This window comes from Heliangelus exortis, chromosome 2, assembly GCF_036169615.1.
Source record: "Heliangelus exortis chromosome 2, bHelExo1.hap1, whole genome shotgun sequence".
In the NCBI taxonomy this organism is placed as follows: Eukaryota; Metazoa; Chordata; class Aves; order Apodiformes; family Trochilidae; genus Heliangelus; species Heliangelus exortis.
This window is the reverse complement of record NC_092423.1, coordinates 64,473,413-64,493,762: the sequence shown is the minus strand read 5'-3', so window position 1 is coordinate 64,493,762 and position 20,350 is coordinate 64,473,413. Positions and strand designations below refer to the sequence as shown.

The 20,350-nt window shown below is 39.9% G+C and overlaps 1 protein-coding gene and 1 long non-coding RNA gene across 2 annotated transcripts in view; one reads left to right on the top strand and one right to left on the bottom strand.

The window, feature by feature from the left end:
• The window catches only part of ELOVL2 (ELOVL fatty acid elongase 2), a 48,308-nt gene that overhangs the window by 26,637 nt on the left and 1,321 nt on the right, over positions 1-20,350 (bottom strand). The gene's annotated exons all lie outside the window — the stretch shown is intronic.
• LOC139793719 (uncharacterized) lies at positions 5,779-18,888 on the top strand. The gene is made up of 4 exons (XR_011724744.1): positions 5,779-5,848; positions 7,430-7,544; positions 17,385-17,468; positions 17,994-18,888. It is a non-coding gene; the product is annotated as an uncharacterized lncRNA (long non-coding RNA).

Here is a 20,350-nt window from a genome sequence, read left to right as displayed (position 1 = left end):
ACACCCATCTCACTACAACCTCCTTCCAAGTAGTTGGAGAGAGCAATAAGGTCTCCCTTCAGCTTCCTTTTCTCCAGGCTAAATAACCCTTGGTTCCCTCAGCTTGTCCTCCTAGGACCTGGGCTCTAGCCCCTTCACCAGCTTCGTTGCCCTTCCCTGGACTTGCTCCAGAACCTCAATGTCTTTCTTGTAGTGAGGGGCCCAAAACTGAGCATAGTATGAGGTGTGGCCTCACCAGTGCCGAGTACAGGGGCAGGATCACTTCTCTTCTGCTACTGACCACACTATTCTTGATGCAAGCCAGGATGCTGTTGACCTTATTGGCCTCCTGGGCACACTGATGGCTCATGTTCAGCCAGCTGTCAAACAACTCCCCCAGCTCCTTTTTCCTCTGGGCAGCTTTCCAGCCACTCTTCCCCATGCCTGTAGCATTGCCTGGGGTTGTTGCCACCCAGGTGCCTGACCTGGCACTTGGCCTTGTTGAACCTCATGTGATTGGCCTCAGCCCATTGACCCAGCCTGTCCAGGTCCCTCTGCAGAGCCTTATGACCCATAGGCAGATCTCTCCCAACTTGATGTAATCTCCAAAATATACCAAGATTGCTTTTTCCATAGGTTACTGTTTTCATTGATCCATCTTGTGACAGCTGACCTTACACCTGGCTAGGGTGAGTAGACAGCATACTGAGTAGATGACCCTGTCTGAAATTAAGTCTACCTCCTTATGAATGTACTTAAATGACACAGTGGGGACTTGTACCAACTCCCAGCCCTGCTCCAGTCAATTGTAATTAGCACTAGATTCAATCCATTCAGTGACTTGTTTGCTTTCATTGGTGATTTGAGAGTAGACATTTTTCTAGGTGGTACAGCAGAAGAAACAATTATACTTCTTAAGAATGTCCCAGCACTTGCATCCCATTTAGCTTTTTTCACAGCTTATCTTAGTTTACAGGATTAAATCCAGAGATTTACAAGATATAGATTTACCAAGCTGTTAAAGACAAACAATATTCCTGTTTGAAAAAAAGCTCTGTCATTTTGTCTGACTTGTCATCTTCCCATCAACACTTCTACAAGACACCATACCTTATTTCTGGGTTTTAGAACATGTCCTAATTAGTGATGCTGGGCAGATTAGATGCAAATGTCTTGCTCAACATAACCTGTTTTATTTCTAAAGAAAAGCAAATAAAACTATCCTGAAAAAACCTCATACTCAGAAATCTCACTTCTCTTTGGAAAACCACTGTAATAGCCTTTATCAATGAAAGTATTTGGGTTACAAGGCTAAAGATTAACATGTATTCCATTTTTTCCTTCTGTTTCCCAGGACATTGCTCTGGGCATTTGGCAGTGCCAGCAGTTTGACAGGATTTCAGAGAGATTTGTGGGAGATCTATTTACCTCCATCCACAAAAAAGACATCAGGTTATCTGGGCAAATCAAATCACCCAAATGGAAAGATGGGTAGAGAGCACATAGACAGTGATGATAAAGCAACATAGATCTCTCCAATGAGTTTCAATATTTTTGCAACTGAAATGGAAATAAGTGAATAAGTAGTATCATGGGCATATATGAATGACTATTTTGATTGCTCTTAAAACACTATTCCAAGGTCAGCATGTATGTAAAGAAACAATTTCTCATTCTATGTCTGTGTCTTTGTTAGTATTGGTCTACATTGAGAGACCAATATCTGATGGTTTCCTAATAACTTCAGTAAAAGTAGTATAGGTTATGCAAAACTTATGCTCATGCTGCCTAAAGAGTGCAGGTATCAAAATAGCTTTGATTTGTCAAAAATAACTGATTTTTCAAAATTCGAATGATCTGTCTTTAGGCATTATCTGCTGCCCACTGAAAACACTGCCTCAAGTGATATAAATTTCCAGGATAAAACCCAGGATACCTGGATCCAATAGGAACATAAAAAAACCTTCTTTCTTTTACATAAGCAGGTGGATGCTTCTCCCTTTCAGCAACTATTTCCAGGAACAGTCTTCAAAATCCCGTATCTACTACTTTAGTGAATTAATGCTACAAGGATTTTATAGTCAAAGTAACTTGTTTGATCTTTTGGGACCATGAATGATTACCAAGGGGCAAGATAGCCAACCAAAAGTCCTAGGTCCTAGTAGTTGCAATCAGAAACCATTCAGAAGGAGAATTTACCCACAGGGATGGGGTTCCCATAGCCCATGTTAGTGTAAAGTTGAATATTTTAAAATTAAAGGCTCCTTAAAAATTCAGAGAAAGCAATACCAAACTTTTCTGGTCTGAGCTGAGGAACTCATAATCAAAATGTTTACATGCATGAAGTACTGTTACAGACAATAACTGTGATTAAGAGGAACAGTATCTGGGACACTGGCACAGTGTGGCACACTCTGTGTGTGGCACACTCCTTCCAGCCCTTCCTGTAGATGAGTGTCTCACTGGCAAGCCTCCAGTCATCTGAGACCTCTCCTGTTAACCAAGACTGTTGGTAAATGATGGAGAGAAGCTTGGTGGGCTCCTCTGCCAACTTTCTCAATACTCTTGGGTGAATCCCATCAGGTGCCGTAGACTTTTGAGTGTTCAGATGCCATAGCAATTCATTAACTGCTTCCTCCTGGGTTATGGGGGAGGGGGGAGAAGAGGGGGAGATGTTGCTGCTCTCTGTCCTTATTTTTGCATGTATTTGGAAGTCACTGAGTTCAGGTTGGCATCCTACATGAGGCTGGTACCTTGCAGGCCTGCCTGTTGTCTGACTGAGTAGGTTGGTGCTGGAGCTAATTCACCAAATAGGCTGATTTTCTGTACAGGAGATTAAGAACAGCTGTTTGAATAGTGATTACAACCAGAAGTTCTGAACACCTTCTCCTGGGCTGATTCAGTCACTGCAGAGAAAGCTGAGTTGATGATGGTGCTGATGATGGTGGTGAGGGTGAAAAGATAAGGAGAAGGTGGCTGCAAAGGAAAGGGTGGAGCATGGATTTTTTTGCTTCAGTAGCTGTGCATGCTACTCTGTCTGCAATAAAATGCTATGTTTTCAGAGGCTGTCTCAATAAGAAGACCAGCAAGCACTTTCTAATATGAAAAACTAATGGAAGGATGTAAAGTTTAGTAAGCATGGATTGACACAGCTAAACGTAGCCAGAGGCTTTACCTTGAGTTGTTACTGTGTTTGGGTTGTCTGTGTGGCTTGAACAATAGATGAGACTTATTTTTCCAAAAATATATATTTTCACTACTGTCTTATGTTCTTGTAATTTTGAAGTGAGGGCACTTGTGTCTAAAGGTTCCCTTAGTGGATCAAGGGCTGGATTTGATGATCTCAGAGGTCCTTTCCATCCCGGATGATTCTGTGATTCTCTGTGTGATTCTGAGATAAGAAATTGGTACCTATGTACCAGCAGCAGCCAGTGTGCCAGGTGCTCCTGTGATACCACTATTCACACCTGCCCTTTGTCTAACCTGCCAGTGGGCTTTGGGCTTGTATTCTCCATCTGTTCTGAGCCTTGGACTAGCAGTTAACTCTGGATTCATTTTTCTTCATTCCTTCTGCTGAAGCTCTTGTCTCCCTAAGAAGTACTTCAGTATCCATCTGAGCAGGAACTTGAATCCAGACACTGAGACAAATTACTTACAATTCCCATTTTTTCCCTTCTTTGATGCTAATGATGGCTGACCATGCTCAGAAATTCAGGGGGATGTGCCAGACCAAGTGATTAGAGAAGTAATGAAAAGATGAGATATCTGTTCATGTTAGGTAGAAGAGCAGTTTGAAGCCTGGTCTCCCATAAAACAGGTGAGGGCTGAATTAATGGGAATTATAAGGTGGTGGGCTTGATGGCATTGCAAATATCTAGTTTTGGTCTGCAAGCTCAAGTCCAGGCTTAGAAAACCATGTCCCACAGGGGAGGGGGGGCAATGAAGGCACAGCTCAAGAATGCTCCTGGTGTTTAGAAGCTCAGGCCAGCATAGTTATAGACACAAAACCCAGTGCTGGTACTAACATAAAACACAAATGCCTAGAGTATTCTGGAGCTTTCAACATCATATGGCAGCTGGGTTCAAAATTTTGGGTATAGGTACCCTGAAAAAGCAGTTCAATGTTTGAAAGAATACTACAACAAAGCCCTGTGTAGCATCTAGATCTTCCTTCACACTCAGCCCTGCTTTGCCAGCATTTTGACAGAGTTTTGTAGTTTCCTAGCATATGTGCTTCAACAAGGCTCTTCAATCTCATGTCAAGATGCTGCAATGTGTCAGATTTAAACTGCAATTTTGAGAAAGAATTCAGATAAATGGCACTTCAAAGCATAAATTCTGGCAGGCTTTTTTTTTCTTCCTCTTGGTTTGTTTTAACTTAATGATAGCCATTCGCTGTATTTTTATTTTCAAAGGCTCTATCTCTAGGAACAGAAGTATCACTCAAACTGCTGCTCCCATCCAGCAGTAAGGGTCAGTTTAAAAAAAAACCAACACAAAAGAACCCCAAGATAGTTAATATTTTGTACATTAATTGCCCTTACTGCAGGCTGTTTTCATTAGTCCTGGACTTGTAAAAAAAAATTAAAATGAAAAGGAATCTCTCTGTGAGACCCATGAAGATTCAGAAAAATATTCCTTACACCAACCTGGGTTGAGGAGAGCACCGTTTGTGCCTATTAGTGTTTGAAAATAAAGATATGTTGGTCCATATTGTAAAATTGCATCCTCAGCATGCCTGTGCTCTGCTCTATAGAGAACCCCTCCTACCTCTTCTTTTCTCCCACTAATTTTTTCTTGAGGGGGTATGTTGCTGGTTTCCAGAGACACCCTGCAAAGTGCCTTCTGTGACACAATGTAGGCTGCTGGTTCTCAATCTAATTTTTCAGGGAAAGAAAATGTTCTATCAGATCTCTTCTTATTCTTATGATGCCTGATAGCAAGGGGAGTGGAGCTCTATGAGCTGCTATGGGAGGTGTGCTGAGGTCTGTGGAAGGTATCTGCATGTCTCACTGAAGGGAAAGGGCTTCCCTGGGGTATGAAGGTTTAGAAGTGTGGCCAATATGTATTTCAGCAGTGGCATCCTTGAAATCTACTTTTTCCTTGAAGTACAGGCAAGGAGGGGGTCCTAAACATGCTCTATTCTAAGGAAGAGGGATGCTCTTCAATTTCTCCTACCACCTGCTCCATAAATGTTGAGGAATAGTATTTCAAAATGCTTCTTTCTTCTGTATTAGTTTTCTTCATAATTTTTTGTAATCCCAAGCTTATACTTAGTATTAAAATGGCCTCTACCCTGTCAGAGCTGACTGCAACAGTTCAGCAGACATCTTTCCTGTCAGTAACATACCTCTGTTCTTTGGGGAGTCAGAAACTGGCCAGTTAGGTGGCATGCACCTAAACCAAGTTTCTCAGTAGTCTCCACGTATGCCTAGTGAATAATGCCACCTTTATGCAGATCTACTTGTGCTAGTGGTACTTTTAGTGGGTGTATTTCCCCACAAACCAGTCTGGAATATTAAAGCAATAGGAGCTGTGGACACAGAAGACATCCTTACTTTTTGCCAAGGTGGAGAAACAGCAGAAAAACTAAAACCAGCAGCTCCCATGAGCAGATCTAGAGGCTTCCACAGAAAAGAGTAAATCTTTTTACTTATGTTGTAAGAAGGGAATTACCACAAACCTGCCTGCAGTTAATTCCCATTTTCTGCCACGGAAGCTGGTAGTAGAAAGTCAGCCCAACCCTTTGGTGCCTCTTCCTGTGTTATTTTCAGTATTTTAAATAAAAGTGCTTTCCTTCAGGTGAAAGAGAAGCAGATGACCTTGGGGCTTGAAGATTGAGAAAATTCCATATTGTCTTCTGTGGAGGGTGAGTTTGTGTGGCCTACATAAGAGTCAGAACAAGCTCCTGCTTAGGCATCTTCCAGCTCCCCAGGGTATTATTCACAGAGTGAAGAACTGGTGTCCTACTAAAGGCAGACCCTTTGCTGTGACACCCAGGTGACACTTGCACTCCTTCACACTGAGGAAGCAGAACCCTTTGGTGAGCTCATTCTCCTCTGCCAAAAACCAAGTGTGTGCTGTGCAAGGGGCTCCCTTTCTTCATAGGGACTGAAATGAGTGCCTGATGCAATTTGTTGCTGGTACTGATGCTCCTTCATGACTGAGTTTAATACAAATGAGCCAATGGGGGAGCCAGAAGAGAAAGAGGGCTTAGTGATGGGAGAAGCAGGATGTTTCCCCTCTCCCATCTGCATCTCGGCCCAGTTTCCAGCAACACTTATGTCAGTCATAGTGGAAAAATTCACACAGAGAGAGGCGCAGGGACAGCCTTCCCTCTGATGGGAGAGTTTGAAAAAAGCAGCAACCACAAGCCCCAGATTAATGTGCTGAATGCTAACAGAAAGCTAGCAGGATGTATAAGAAACAACTGTGGTACATGTTTCTCTCAGAGGTTTTCTTGATTTCTGTATCAAGACTTTTTACTGATGGTTACCAGTAAACTTGTCCTTTCTGGAAATCACCTCTGATGGAGCAGGAAGGAAAACACCTCTTGGACTTGGCTTTCCTGCCTGCAGTGATTGGTCCTGGATGGGAATGGGGAACACACCTGCTCCAGGAGGCTTCTGAGCTCCAGGCAAAAGGCTTCAGTGGGTCAGCTCTGTGGTAGACTGACCTGACGAGACCCTCTGGGTTTGGTCTTTCACACAACGCACCTGCACTCCATCCTGCTCATGGCTGTAACCACAGCACAAACAACATCACCTGCAATCCATTTCACCCCTACCTGCAGCTGCAATATCCACCCTCATTTCTGACTATTGTTTCTGTTTTTATCTTTTTCTTCTTCCTAACTAACAAAAAAACCTGCTTTTTTTTTTTTTTTTTTCCTTCTTCTTCTTCTTTCTCCTCCAAAAGACTGTGGTTTAACTCTTGATACTATAAGGCTTCACAAATTATCACAGCTCTTGTATCTCTGAAAATTCTAGGTTCTTGTAGCAGTAAAGCAGAATTTCAATTTCTGCCTTGCACTACTAAATTTATAATAATAGGAGGAGGAAAACCAAAATCTAGGATGTATTGCTTTAGAGCAGTTATATTTGCAGAGTGAGTTGTGCAACATTGATCTTGGCGTAAAACTCCTGAAACTGGACTGGCTGCCTGTGGGGGTTACTCCCAGAAGTGGGCACTTTGTGAGCACCTCAGTTCTTCACAACCTTTGCAGCCAGGAGACTCTGGAGGAAGAATTATTCTCTTAAGCATTATCAGGTGTTGGTTGATGGTTGGTGTGGTCATGTAGGAAATGGGAGCTTGAGCTCTGTTCAGCTGAGGAGCCAGCATACTCCAGGCTTTTCAGTTCTGGAGAAATGGCACTAATATTTAGCCTCCTGCTTCTAGAGTTTTAATTTTGTTTAACAATAGATCTCTTAAAAGAGATTTCTTTTTGTAGTCCTCAGTGATCCCCATGCTTATCTCACACATGGGAGTACCTACGTGGAGAAATTTATCTGCTTTATGGCTTCTGTCATGACTCAAATAAGGTTGAAACACCAGCAACACCAAAGGTGAGTAAGCCCTAAGAGGCAGAAAAATTTTCATTAAAATATTGTAAGTATGTGAGCTACTTCAGTCATCGGTCTTTGTTTCTGAATTAAGCAACATGCTAGGAGTTACAGAAAATACTGATTTCTCACATAAAATAAGGGAAGTCTTATTTTACCAGCCACACTACTGTCAGACCATATATCACTGTGAGGAAAATTCCTTTTGCAAAATTAAGCAGCTGTTTATTTTTTATTAAGTATGATCTAAAGGAATTTGAAAGGTTTCTGCACTGCAACTGTGTGGCTTGAAAGAAAGTGGTTTAAGTATCATTAATATTTACTTGGTTTCCCAAAATCTATTAATAATTTAAGTACTTGGAATCATTCAGCTTAATACACATTTTTCATTGTTTTATATTGTAAAAGTCTGAGTGTCACATTATCTCCAGGATGAAAAATTCTCTTTCTGGAATCACTGCTTGCAAGATTTCCTTCTACTTTTTTCAAATTTTTTTTTTCTCTCTTCCTTACAATCATATTATGAACTTGTGTAAATAATACATGGCAATTGCAGTGCTAAAAATAGGACTTGTCTGGCCTTAAAAGTAAAGCAAAAAGGAAGGGTGACTGCAGTGGCCCAATTTACAGCATGTGTCAGTCATGTACACTCCTGAGAACCATATCTTTCTAATCCATCCTCTTGCTTGTTATCAGAATTTCAAACTGAAACTGTCACCAAAGTAGATCAGTGAAATCCTTTTAAAAGTAATCCTGCTCAATTCTACCTGCTACACAGGGGAACATCAGCTTAACTTGTAATTAAAGAAGATTTCTCCAGGGAGACCTCAGATGTGGCCTGTCAGTTCCCAAGAAAATGGTAGCAATTGTTGACCTCATTTTTCCTTTGCTCTAACAATCAGATTTAAAATGACAGTAAGATCTGAGATGGAGCATAATTCCTGTCAGTGAAGATGTGAACAAGACTGTATGATGGTGAGGGAATAAACAAACATGAAATCAGTAAACAGTGAAAGGGGTAGATAAAAATTCTGCCTTCTTCTAGTAGCCTGAGTGAATAAATCACTTTCTCAAGCAACAGTCTTTGGGAACACGTTCTGGTTTGAATAAGAGAAAGTGTCCTCTGGAGCAGGAAGGATCTTAAGCTACAAGCAAAGAACCCCAAGGAGTTTTTTTTCAGAGAGAGGTTAATTTTGTTATGGTTGCTTCCTTAATGATCTGTTCAGCTCTTGCTGACTTTTACAAGGGGTTGGGAAGACAGATCAGTATCAGAATTAATTTTACATCAGCAATACCAAAGCCTGCACAGTTTCACATGCCTACTTCTAAACAACCAGACTCAGTAAAGGATGCCTAACCAAACCATGTAATGAAGCAGCAGGGTATCACTTCTCATTATGTATGAGCAAGACAGCCAGCTGCATGTTGAGAAGCATGGGAAAATAATTCTACCAGAGCAAGGATGGATAATTACACTTTTACTGCTTTGGATTTACCAGACGATTTGGTTTTGGAACAGAATATTGGCTGAAGGTGTGCCCAGGTGTACAGCATCTGCCCAACATGTGCCATAAAAGCAGCTACACAGTTTTTGCAGCAAAAACCTTGCATTCTAAATTTAGACCCATACAATGAATAAACAAGATGGGGACAGGGAGCAAATAAAATAGTAGGGGAGAATTAGAGCAGCAAGTTTACAAGGCAGCTCAGTATGCCCTATCTTGATAATTTTGTTCAGTATTTGCAGACAGATTTTGTTGCAGCTGAGAAGATGATTTTGAGAGTTAATGTAATGTATGCAGGGCTTTGTTTTGTACTTGGCATACCTTTTTAGCCATTTTTCTGGAGGAAGCAATAGAGACAAATAGACAACATATCCTTTCCGGTACTGTGAAAAATCGCTTAATTTTCTACTGTAACAAACTTCAAGGCCTATGATGAATAGAAGATCCTAAGCCCCTGCACAGGATCTCATGGCTTGTGGAACAATAAACCTTAAAAAAACCCCAAACAACCCCAAAAGCAGCAACCCTGGTTTTCCCACAATTCTGGCAGCACAGAGAGACAAAGGGCACTCTATGCCCCAAAAGTAGGTTTTTGGTTGCAGTCCCAGATGTCTGCAATGTAACACTGTGTCCCCTCAGCGGGGATTAATGTGCAAGGGACTGCCTGCCCCTCCGGTTATAGGCAGGGAGGATCAGAAAGGATTTTTCTAAAATGTGCTCCCTGACTGGGGCTCTCCCAGACTGAACAAGTTCAGCCTGAGTTTCTCAGGCAGCTGGTGCTGATGCTGTGGGGCACTCGCCTACTGGGAGGCGGGGGGATGATGGCAAGACAGGAGTGCTTAAAAACCCACATGGGTAGCATTTCTAGTCCCTCCAGGCAGACATAAAAATGGCTGTGGCATTCTCTCTTTAAAAAGATGATAATTAAATTGAAATATAAAAGTAGAAAAAATAATTTTAAAAAATCTTAGCGTTTTGTCTTTATATTTTATACTCATTGACAGACAGTTGTCAGGAGCCCTTTAGAAAACTGAGTCTTAAACTTGTAGAATATTAGCTAATAGTTACTTAACTAACACTTTTTTTGCAATGCTACTTCCCTTTTGCTAAAGACAACAGTGGTAGAATATAGAATACAGCCTAAAAAGCGTGTAAAAAAAAAAAAAGACACTGAGAACCACTGGCAAACCTGTGAGTTATATATATGTGTAATCAATACCTGTTTTCAAGCCAATAACCAATTAACCTAGCCTACATGTAGGGGGCAAGATAGGCTTCTAAAATACATAATGCTAAAGGTAATATACATAACAAAATTCATTAAATGCAGCATCTTTTTTTTGCATCATGTGTATTGTGAATTTCTGAAGTTCACTACTGTTCGTTTAATGCTCTCAAAGTATTTTAAAATGGCCACAGCTACTGAATGTGTACAGAAGATTGTAACATAAAGAAACTTCTAGGAGCAAATATGTTATTATAACATGGGATACCTTTTTTTTTTCAGAAAAAATAATGGTCCTGAAAATGCTTTCCCGCTGATGAGCAAAGCTATTTGTAGTTAATGCACTCACTACACTGCACTGAACTCCTCATTTAGTGTGAATAAATCCCAAATCAGATCAAAACAGCTGCTGTTTTAAGCATTGCAAGAGTTGCTTTCCTGGCTGGAGAGTTGTGTTTCCATGCCCTGGCTTCTCACCTGTGCTTCCTTTGGGCTGTGAACACCACCACAGACCTCTTGGCAGTGCTGGTTGTATGACTGCTATATATTGCTGTTAAAGTGACTGATTAATCAAAAACTATTCAAATAGGAACTCTTTGGCAACTGGGCTCATCTTGAGTAAAATAATTTATGCAGAGCTCACGCAAGGAGCCGTGCAGGACAGTGTCCTGCAGCAAAGGGATGGTAAGTAGTAAACTGGGAGGAATAATCCCATTTACTGGCACAGCTGGAACACAAGCAGGGAGATGTTCACATCCTTGGTTGGCATTTGTAGTGTCAGTACAGATACCCCAAACTAGAAGCCCTCTGTCCTGAATTTTTACTGAGCTAAAACACTAAGGTTTTGTTTTCATGAGTTTATGTGCTCTAGAAGTTAGTCATGCTTTCTCTGCCACAGAATTACGTTTAAAAAGAATACCAGTAAGTTAAGGTTATTACTGATCTATGTAAAGTCAGAAAACCCAGTAAGAACAAAGTGAGATTTTAACCCACAAAAACATGTCTACAGAGATGCCTATGCACTTGCTTTGTCTCTGAAACCCTCCAAAAATACCATATTTAACACTCATGTAAAGCTACTACTGAGATGCACCCTGCCCAGTTGTATTTCCTTTGTGGAAAATTGTATCTATTAGCATTTAGTTGAACTGGGCTGACAACCTTCCCAAAGGCACAGTGCACCCAAATGTACCCTGGTATATACCCTGTGAGATATTGAATTATACAAGGCATAACCCAGGACATACTCCCACCTCCTTGCCATGTGGGAATGGACCTGGAAGAAGCAGGATACCTGTGTGGGGATGGGTTCATGGCAGAACTGTTACCTAATGTGTATGAGTAGATGCTGTGCTGGATGCTGAAAGGACCTGCAGAACTCCATAGGGCTGCTGTGATCTGCTTGCCCAGACTCACTGGACCCACTGCCAGGAGTGGTACCCTGGTACTGCAATTTCTCTTCAGAACCTGGAATGAAGGAAGCTGGAAAAGTAGCTCAGTGCTTCAGGTTAATGTATGTGAGGGGTTTCTTTCCCCCTCCCTCTGTGCAGAGTGTGGTGAGATAGGTCACGTTGCAGCCTGCTTTAGCCACATCCTTAAGAGTACAACAGTCAATTTACAGATTTGTTCTTATAATCTGGGTGAGGGAAGTCCTTGTATGATTATTTGCCCATTAGAGGGATGGTTTGTTCTCATTTTGCAGTTGCTTGCTACTCCATTTCTTGCCTGGTTGCTGCTGAAATCCATAGACCCTTCCCTGAACTATTAATATGGATGTAAGTGGAAAAAGAGGAAGGAAAGAAATAGAAGAGGAGGAGGTGTTTGTAGCATGCTGCTGTGGATTAGAGAGTCCAGATCCAAGCCTCTAAGGTTTCAGCCTTAATCTTCCAACACATGCAAAGCCTTTCAATTTCACTTTGAGGTCATTACCCATGTACAATCCAGTCTAACTCCTATGTTAGGAATGCAGGTACAAATTGCAGTACAGGAAGCTATTCAATTAGTTAAGAATATCTGCAATTCTGGCAAAGAAACCTGAGGTTTTAGGTCAGAATATTCACTTATAGAATCAAAAATCTGTACATTAAGCTTAAAATCAAACAGATTCCAAGCTTACAAATTTTAATAAATGTTTATCTTCTAATTTTTTGTTTGATGTTAGATTTCACTTACAAGTGACTGCTGATTTAAAGAAGAAAAGTAAGACCAGAAATATTCTGAAGGATGAGCATGTCACTGTCTAATATAATGCAAAGAAAGCACAAAGAGGAGTGAGCCTTGTGCTGCTTCAGTGGGTATGCTGATTTTTGCAATACTTTTTCTGTTTTCTTGATTGTGTTCAGTATTAGAAGATTGGCTTTCTTGGTAGAGGCTTTTCACTCTGCTTTTTCATCATTAAAGGGCATCATCTGACAGGATCAGCCTAAGCTGACCTGCAAAATCAAGTGTCACTGAAGCTGGGAATTTCCATGTGACATCACATCCACATAAGAATGGTTCACTGCAGTGACTGCCATGACCCATCTTGACTGGTGAAATTATTAATTATTTCTTAGGGGAAACAGCCATTATAAAGGTAGAGATCCTGTGGAAAAGTATTGGTCCCCTCGATGGTTAAGTAGCAATGAGGTTCGGAGCTGCCCTGTAGTGGACAGACAGTTGACACAAGGGAAATAGAGTTTCTGGCAAGGTCAACATAAACTGTCTGAGACCTGATATATATCACAGGCACTGATCAGGTACCTCTTTCCAGAAAGTGAATATCCTTGGGAGCTCAGGTTTCTAACAAGGGAAGCGGATGCTCCAAGTCTCTTTAGTTTTACTACTGTTTCAAGGAAGGAGAAGCATCACTTTGCATTAAAGGTGAGTTGTTGGGAAAAATTATTGAAAAGATAATTTCTTACAAGTAAAAGCAATAAATACATTTGTTTTACAAGACAAGTTAGAAGCACCACTGATGACACCTGTAGGTGATTTAAGCATCACTAGAGATACAGACAGTGAAAATGGACAGCTTCTCTCCTCAAGAAAAAAACCCAAAAAATCCCAGAAAGACAAGAAGAGGAAGGAAAACTAACTAGTAGATACAGAATAATTATTTGCCAGCAAAACTTGTCTGACAGAGCAGCAAAGGTAATGACAGTAAATGTGGTTACTAAATACTATAGAGAAATGAGGCATCACAGGAAAAAAACAGCAACAAGTGACTTTCCCCTGGAAAACAGACTATAGCAAGCAATAAATATCTCTTTAATTCATGAACCCCAAAACTTGCTGAAGATTAGAGGACTGGTAGGGGTTTCTTGTTTTCACCTGACCAAGGTGTTCCTTAGCCTACTGATTGCACAGGAGTTGTTGAGTGGTTTTGAGTGCTTGAAGCAAGACCTAGGGCTTACTGAGTCAGAATTTCAAAATACTTGCACTTCTTTAAACTCATGAAAACAAACCTGGAGGCAAATGGGATAGTGCTGTGCTCTTTCTCCTTTTCTACACCTGTCCTTGTGACATTGTTCTTTGTCTTGGCTTTCCACTAAAGCATCTGATCAAACCACTTTTTGATCTGAATTCTGCCATCTCCCAAAAGTGTCTGGCAAACAAGAAAGAAATTACTTCCTGATGATGAAAAATGAATTCTTCTGTGGAAAACAATTTGTATTAAATATAGTCCTGAGGGGACATTTCAGTGATACCCAATTTGAAATAACATTATGCTGGTAATTTAGTAAATGTAAAGGGGAAAAAAAAGTGGTCCTTTTTCCTCAATGGCAGGCTGCAAGGGGGGTGTTTCTGAGTTTTTCTTTTAGTTATTGAAAGTAAAATTCATCTTGTCTTTTATCTTTCAAGGCTTTTTGCAGATACTATTAAGAAGCAGGATTAGGAAGTCCCTGGTAAGGAAGAAATAACTGCATTAAAACCAAAAGACTCAGTATCACTTTTCACTGAAATGGAAAACTACTGCTATTTAGCAGAGGACTCATGCTAAGTTCTGCTACTTTTTCTATTTCTCTGCACAAATTGCCTCTTTTTGACCCAAGCTTCCAATGTGTTTCAGCACCAAGAAATCACAAGCTGTATCTCAGCTTTCAAAGGGCACTGTGAACATCCTGTGACTCTTTTGACACATATCAGAAAAAAAAAAAAAAATCTTAGCAAGGTTATGTAATGAAACTTCTGCCAGAAGAGAGAGTTCTGAAAATTGGAGAGATGTGATATATAAAAACTAGAGATGTGATACACTTTGACTTGACTGGTTTTGGGGATGAACTGAGTCAGTGCTATCTTCTCATGGATGTTAATCATCAGGCTTCCAGATAAAGCCAGTAGTTTCAGAATTTGAAGAGTCAAAATCTCCAAGACTGCTTGTAGAGGTGGATCCAGAGTCTTCCAATACTCAATTTGTCAATTGAAGGACCTGACTTCTGATGGACAATCTGGATTTCTTAAGTAAATCATATAAAATAAGATAGCTACAATTTGAAGAGTGATGATAACTGCTGAAATTGAAGCCATCTGCATACTGGCAGGCTTCCCTCATTTCTGCTTTCAACAGCAGTAGAAGGGGGGGAAGAAGAAAGGAATGTATAAACACATCACTAATGTGAACTGTTTGTTGGTATGCTTGCTTTCTGATGGCTTTGATATTTCTTGAAATGATGAGGCTTTTGCCTGGCTTCATGCATAGCTTTCTGTCAATATGAGGAGTATCTCAGAAAAAAGTCTGCTTAAGACTTTCAGGTAATAAAGGAAAATTTTAAGATTCTAAGCATCAGTCCAGTCTAATGTAACAACAAAGTGACTCTGTAATGCTACTCCAGGGAAGTGTGTAATTCTAACAGCTGAATGAAGAGATGCAGCTGTTCCTATAAGCATTGCACATGATGTTGGGTTTTGGTTTTTTTTTTTTAATACTAGAAAAGCCCCTATATTTGGAGAGTAGGGTAATGTTGATTAGAAAATCAATAGTGCAAGCTGATTAAACTATTTCGTACCTTAGGAGACTTTGAATAAGAGATTGACAAGCATGCAAATATGAAAATAGACTTCATGGTTTTCCTCCTGGAGTTGCATGTACTATATCAACACTAAAAAAGTTAAACTGTGTACATAATTAACCGCTGTTCAGTCAAAAATACCAGTTTCTTGCAGAACTTGCACAACCTCACAACTGACTTCTTAAGCTGCAATAGAAGTAATGTAGCTGTCTGCAGCAATCAGGGAGAAAGCTGGTGTGGAATTACTCTGAATTGCCTTACCAAAAGATGTGCCAATTCCCTGACATGGAAATCCCTCCCAACAACTTTGCCAGCCTCTTATTCCCTGCCAGTTTGAAGGCACGTTTCTTTTTGGAATGGTTTTATCTGTGCTAGCAGGGAAAGACAAGAAACATAGTATTTTTTTACCTTCAAGCTGGCTGTGAAAATGCATGTGTAATACAGGGAAATAATAAAAAAAAAGCCAACAAACAAACCTAATACATTGCATGCTTTCCAAAGTTTCACTTGAGAACACAAAACAGCATTTGATGAGGAAAATATATTCTTGTTCTGTGAACTGGTCCTTAGTATTTTTTCTTCCATTTCTCCCTTAAAACCTTGAAGGCAAAAGCCTGGATTTCAAATGCTAATTCCTGTTTTGAACTTCATGATTAAAGAAGACTGGGTGAGGAGAGGAAAGGAAATGACAGTTGGTTTTCAGGTCTAATTAGAAAGACAAAAAGAGTATGGAAGTTATCTTACATGTATTCCTCCAAAACAGATCTACATTTACCTCTTTAAAAATCTTAAATCAGGAAAATTAACTCCAAGGACACCTCTTCTTAAAAGTGTATGGAACCTCAATAATAGAGCACAGTCTGCTGGCACGAGATAAAAGGGTGCACGAGCTAATTAGCTCCTTTCCTCATTTAACCCCAGCAGTAGGTATCCTAGAGTTTAATCCACATATAACTTGGAATTTGAAAGCCCCAAACTCTTAAACCCATTATACCATGGAAACAACCAGGCTGTTGCTTTTCTCAAAACAAAATAAAAATGCTTATGCTGAAAAAAAGGGCTTTAATGACTAAAAATGTCTGTAAAGTGCATCAGTTATTGTCACACAGGGGAAATAAAAGCAGCTGTAGATTTTCCTTCATGTATATGTTACTCCCTCCATTGGGTTGCTCTACCAGATGGTTTTTGCTGGTTGCAAAGTGTCATGAACAGTAACCACTGACTTACATATTTCAAGAGGGCCTTTAAGAACTAAGAATTTAATGAGGTTTTTCCCAGCTTCTTTATGCTTGGTTTTAGAGTATTTATTTAAAACTTGGACACCCTACTTCAAACTTCCATTTGCTGCTGCGTTTGGCTTTCACATATTGACACAGACTATAAAGTACCTCTAGTTTCATTTCCATATCTGTCTGTCTTTCTTGCAAGAAAAGAATCAAAATATTGCCCAACAGTGATGAAAACTATCTTAATTTTTTATTTGCTAGCTACACACCTTCATACAGGCATTTCTGCCATGTGCAGCTTAATTTCCTTCAGTTTAGGATGTTTGACCTTTAGTATTTTATTGTGGTCAGCTTTGACTGAGGAAGAGGAAACACAATGTAGTTTCAAGCCAGTAGCTGGAAGAACTTATTATTTTTTAAAAATCACTCGGTTGTCAGATTGGCATCTAATCAGACTACTTTCAGTATGAGGCCAATATAATGTCAATTATCATATTTTTGATGGTGTAAAGTGGATGTAAAGTGTTCCTTCTTACTCTTCTAAATATCAGGATAAATAACCATCAAAAATGGAAATGTTTCTTGTGTGTTACTTAGGTAGATAAGAAGTCTCATGGAAGACTTAATTGCCCTTTATTTCATATTGAACTCTGCTTGTCAGCTGTGTGGCAGTCCTGGGGGTAAAGATGCAGTCACTCAGATATTGTGTTGCCCATGTATTTAGCAAATGGTAAGGCAAGCTAAGGCAGGATTTATTTAGATAATGGATTTATAAGCTCAGCTGTTGCCAGGCACTTACAAATTGACTGATAAATTTGATATGGTTGAAGTCTAAAGTGGGGGATTTATCATGCAGTAGAGTTCCAGTCTCACAAGGTGTTTCTTCTCTGTTGCAGGTGGGCAATATTTCTCACACCCTTCCACCCTTGCCTTACAAGTCAGACCTATCCTAACAGCTTTCTGGCTCTGAAAAAACAGTGGTACATTTAGTTTCACCTTCTTATTTCCCTCCCTCCACCTTTATCTTCTTTAATTACAAATCAAGCTGCACTTGTGACATATTGCTTTATCACTGAATATGTGCTTCTGACTCCATTTGTATGACATTTGGTTCTATATGCTTATTTGTGTCTTGAATTCTACATCTGGATTAGAGACAGCAATTAAGAAAAACTCTAATTCAGCATGGTGTGCAAACATCAGGCAAAAATCTTACCTTATTAACTTATGGGATCTATTGATTTACACTTGAAGATGGCTTAAATCAGGGAATTAACCAGACCTTTATGTTTACATTAATCTGGGGCTTACTAATACCTAAAGAAAATCCTACCACATGTTTTGGTGGAGTTTTTTCACCAGCAACTTTTAATTGAGTCAGAAGTTCAGCTGTAAAGTGTTAGTATCTGATTAACTTTTTTTTCTTTTTAACAAAATCAGGACATGCTATTAAATTAATGTACAATCAAGTGCCTGATGAACAACAGGAGTGTTTCTTTTCACAGTTTAGGCTGCCTGTAATGAAGATACAACCAGCAGTCTTAAAGAATCAGAGGATCTTCCTAGAGATGAAAAGAAGCAACACTGTGGCCAGCATGCAAGTTTTTATGAGCAGGTATCTGTAAGTCATGATGTGAGTAAAACACTGGACTCTTATTTCAGGTCTTGGAAGTTTCTTCTAACTAATCCCTGGTTGTTGCATCATCTGCAAATAGGTTTAGCACATCTTTTTTAGTTTATGTGGAAATACTGAGGTCCCTTTGTCTGTTCTACATGTAATTTCTGAACATGTGACCATGTTTTCTTATATTTTATTAATTCTGTATCAGTTGGCACAACCCTGCCACCATGTTTCTGGATAGCAAGGTTGCTCAAGTCTGGTACCTTTCCACTCTGACAGAGCTGAAGAGATCTTGTTGGTAGTGGGTGCTGTAGCACTAGCTCCTTCTGTCAGTCATGGGTGTAAGCTGGATTGATTTCTGTCCACAGAAAATTTCTGTATTGTGTGTTAACATTCAGGGGCTAGAACACTGTCTTTATAATACTCTTTCAGTAGTTGCTCAGGGCAATTAAAAATACTAATGGACAATGAGACAGGGTTTTATCTGAGCTACTGCCAACAAAGAGAGATTTGTTTCTGTCAAGGGTCCTCTCTGTATGTCCAGCAATCAATGTATGTCCACATCAAGCATCATACCCTGATATGGTGGCACGAGGTTTATGGATGTTGTGAAGACTTAGATGTCTGTCTTCATTGATTTCAGATTACACCAGTTATTAAAGTCCTTAGGGAATTAAAAAAATATTCTAGCTCCAGATATATAGCCCCTCTGCAACTGTATTACTGTAGAGGTAGAAATAAGTGAACCTATTAAACACAGCTTCCCACCACCCTCATGTTCATGCTCCTGTTACACAGCCTCTTTGTAAGCAGTAGTTGCCACACACTGTGCAAGGTTATACACTCTCTTACTCCATAAAAGTGGGATTTGACCCCACAGAAAATACACTGACAAATCAAAATTTATAATCAGTTTAAAGGTCAAGGGTGCAGCCAAATCCTGAGCCAGTGTAATTTAACCTAGATTCACTGAAGTAAGGAGAGCTGCAGTGAACTACATAAGCAGGGGAACAGTTCCACTGTGATGCCTGAACAGGGTGTGGGTGACAAGGAAACACTGAAAGCCTGATGGAGGCCACAGTTTGATGTTGCAGCAAAATGAAGTTTAAAAAAAATATTATAAAAAACATTATAAATGTTTCCTTTTGCTGCTTTCTGCAAATAATAATGACTGAACACACAGGACGCTGAGGAAACTCTCTCAGGGGAGTTGAAGGAACACTAGCAACACACACCTGCTTGTTTCTATGCCACTAGAGAAGGGAGTGCTAAAATACTGTTCCCACTATTTGGGCCAAAATTCTATGTTTCTAGTTCATTTGATCCTGATACTTTTGGTATTATCCCCCCATGTCTGTGTGTTCCCCCACTCCCAAGCTCCGGGTCCACCTAGACAGTGACATGCTTTAACTTTTAACCCTGCTTTTAGTGTCGTTGCAACATTTTTGATCAAAAGTTCAGCTTCTAGTTTCAGTAGATTATGTTCCAAGGTCACTCTTTTAAACTTTTAGAGGCAAAGCAAACTTCAGCCTTTATACCACTTCAAGGATTTTCCCAAATCAGTCATTCTCCCTCCAAGAATGCCTCTATGTGTGAGTAACAAGGCATGTGAAATCTCAGCAGGTTTTCAGTGCTAAGGTTATTTGAGTTAAAGAAGAGCAAATCTTGCTAATAGAAATCCAGGTATAGCTCTGAATGGTGATACTGCTACCAGCTGTTTCAAGAATAATTTCAGGTTAATGAAACAGCTGTAAGAACCAGAAATAACAGGTTAAAGATAGGTCTAATCACTTCTGTTTGTACAAACATGGACTTGCTGATGCCTATTACCAGTGAATTTTTCCATTATTTGCACCAGTGTAACTGACTTTATCTCAGCCCTGGAAGAAGTCAAAATGAAATGCTTTGACTGATGTTTTTTTGTTTATGTTCCACCCTACATGATAAGAAATAGGAATTAAATGATGTAATGGACAGTCATAAACAACAGCACTATTTCTTTTCTTTTTCAATAGGGTCTTTTAATGGGTATCATCTTAGTTTGAGCTGGCTGCAAATAGACCAAATAGGAAAAACAAATTCAGACTGACAGCAGATGGGTGCATGACTGTTAGGAAGAGGACTGCATTTAATTCATGGAAAGGCTATTTGAATATTATTCATGTCTGAATCACTGGGGGGCAGGGGGAGGGGCAGAGGAGGAGGGGGAAGAAAAGGATTCCAAAATTATTTTATGCAAGG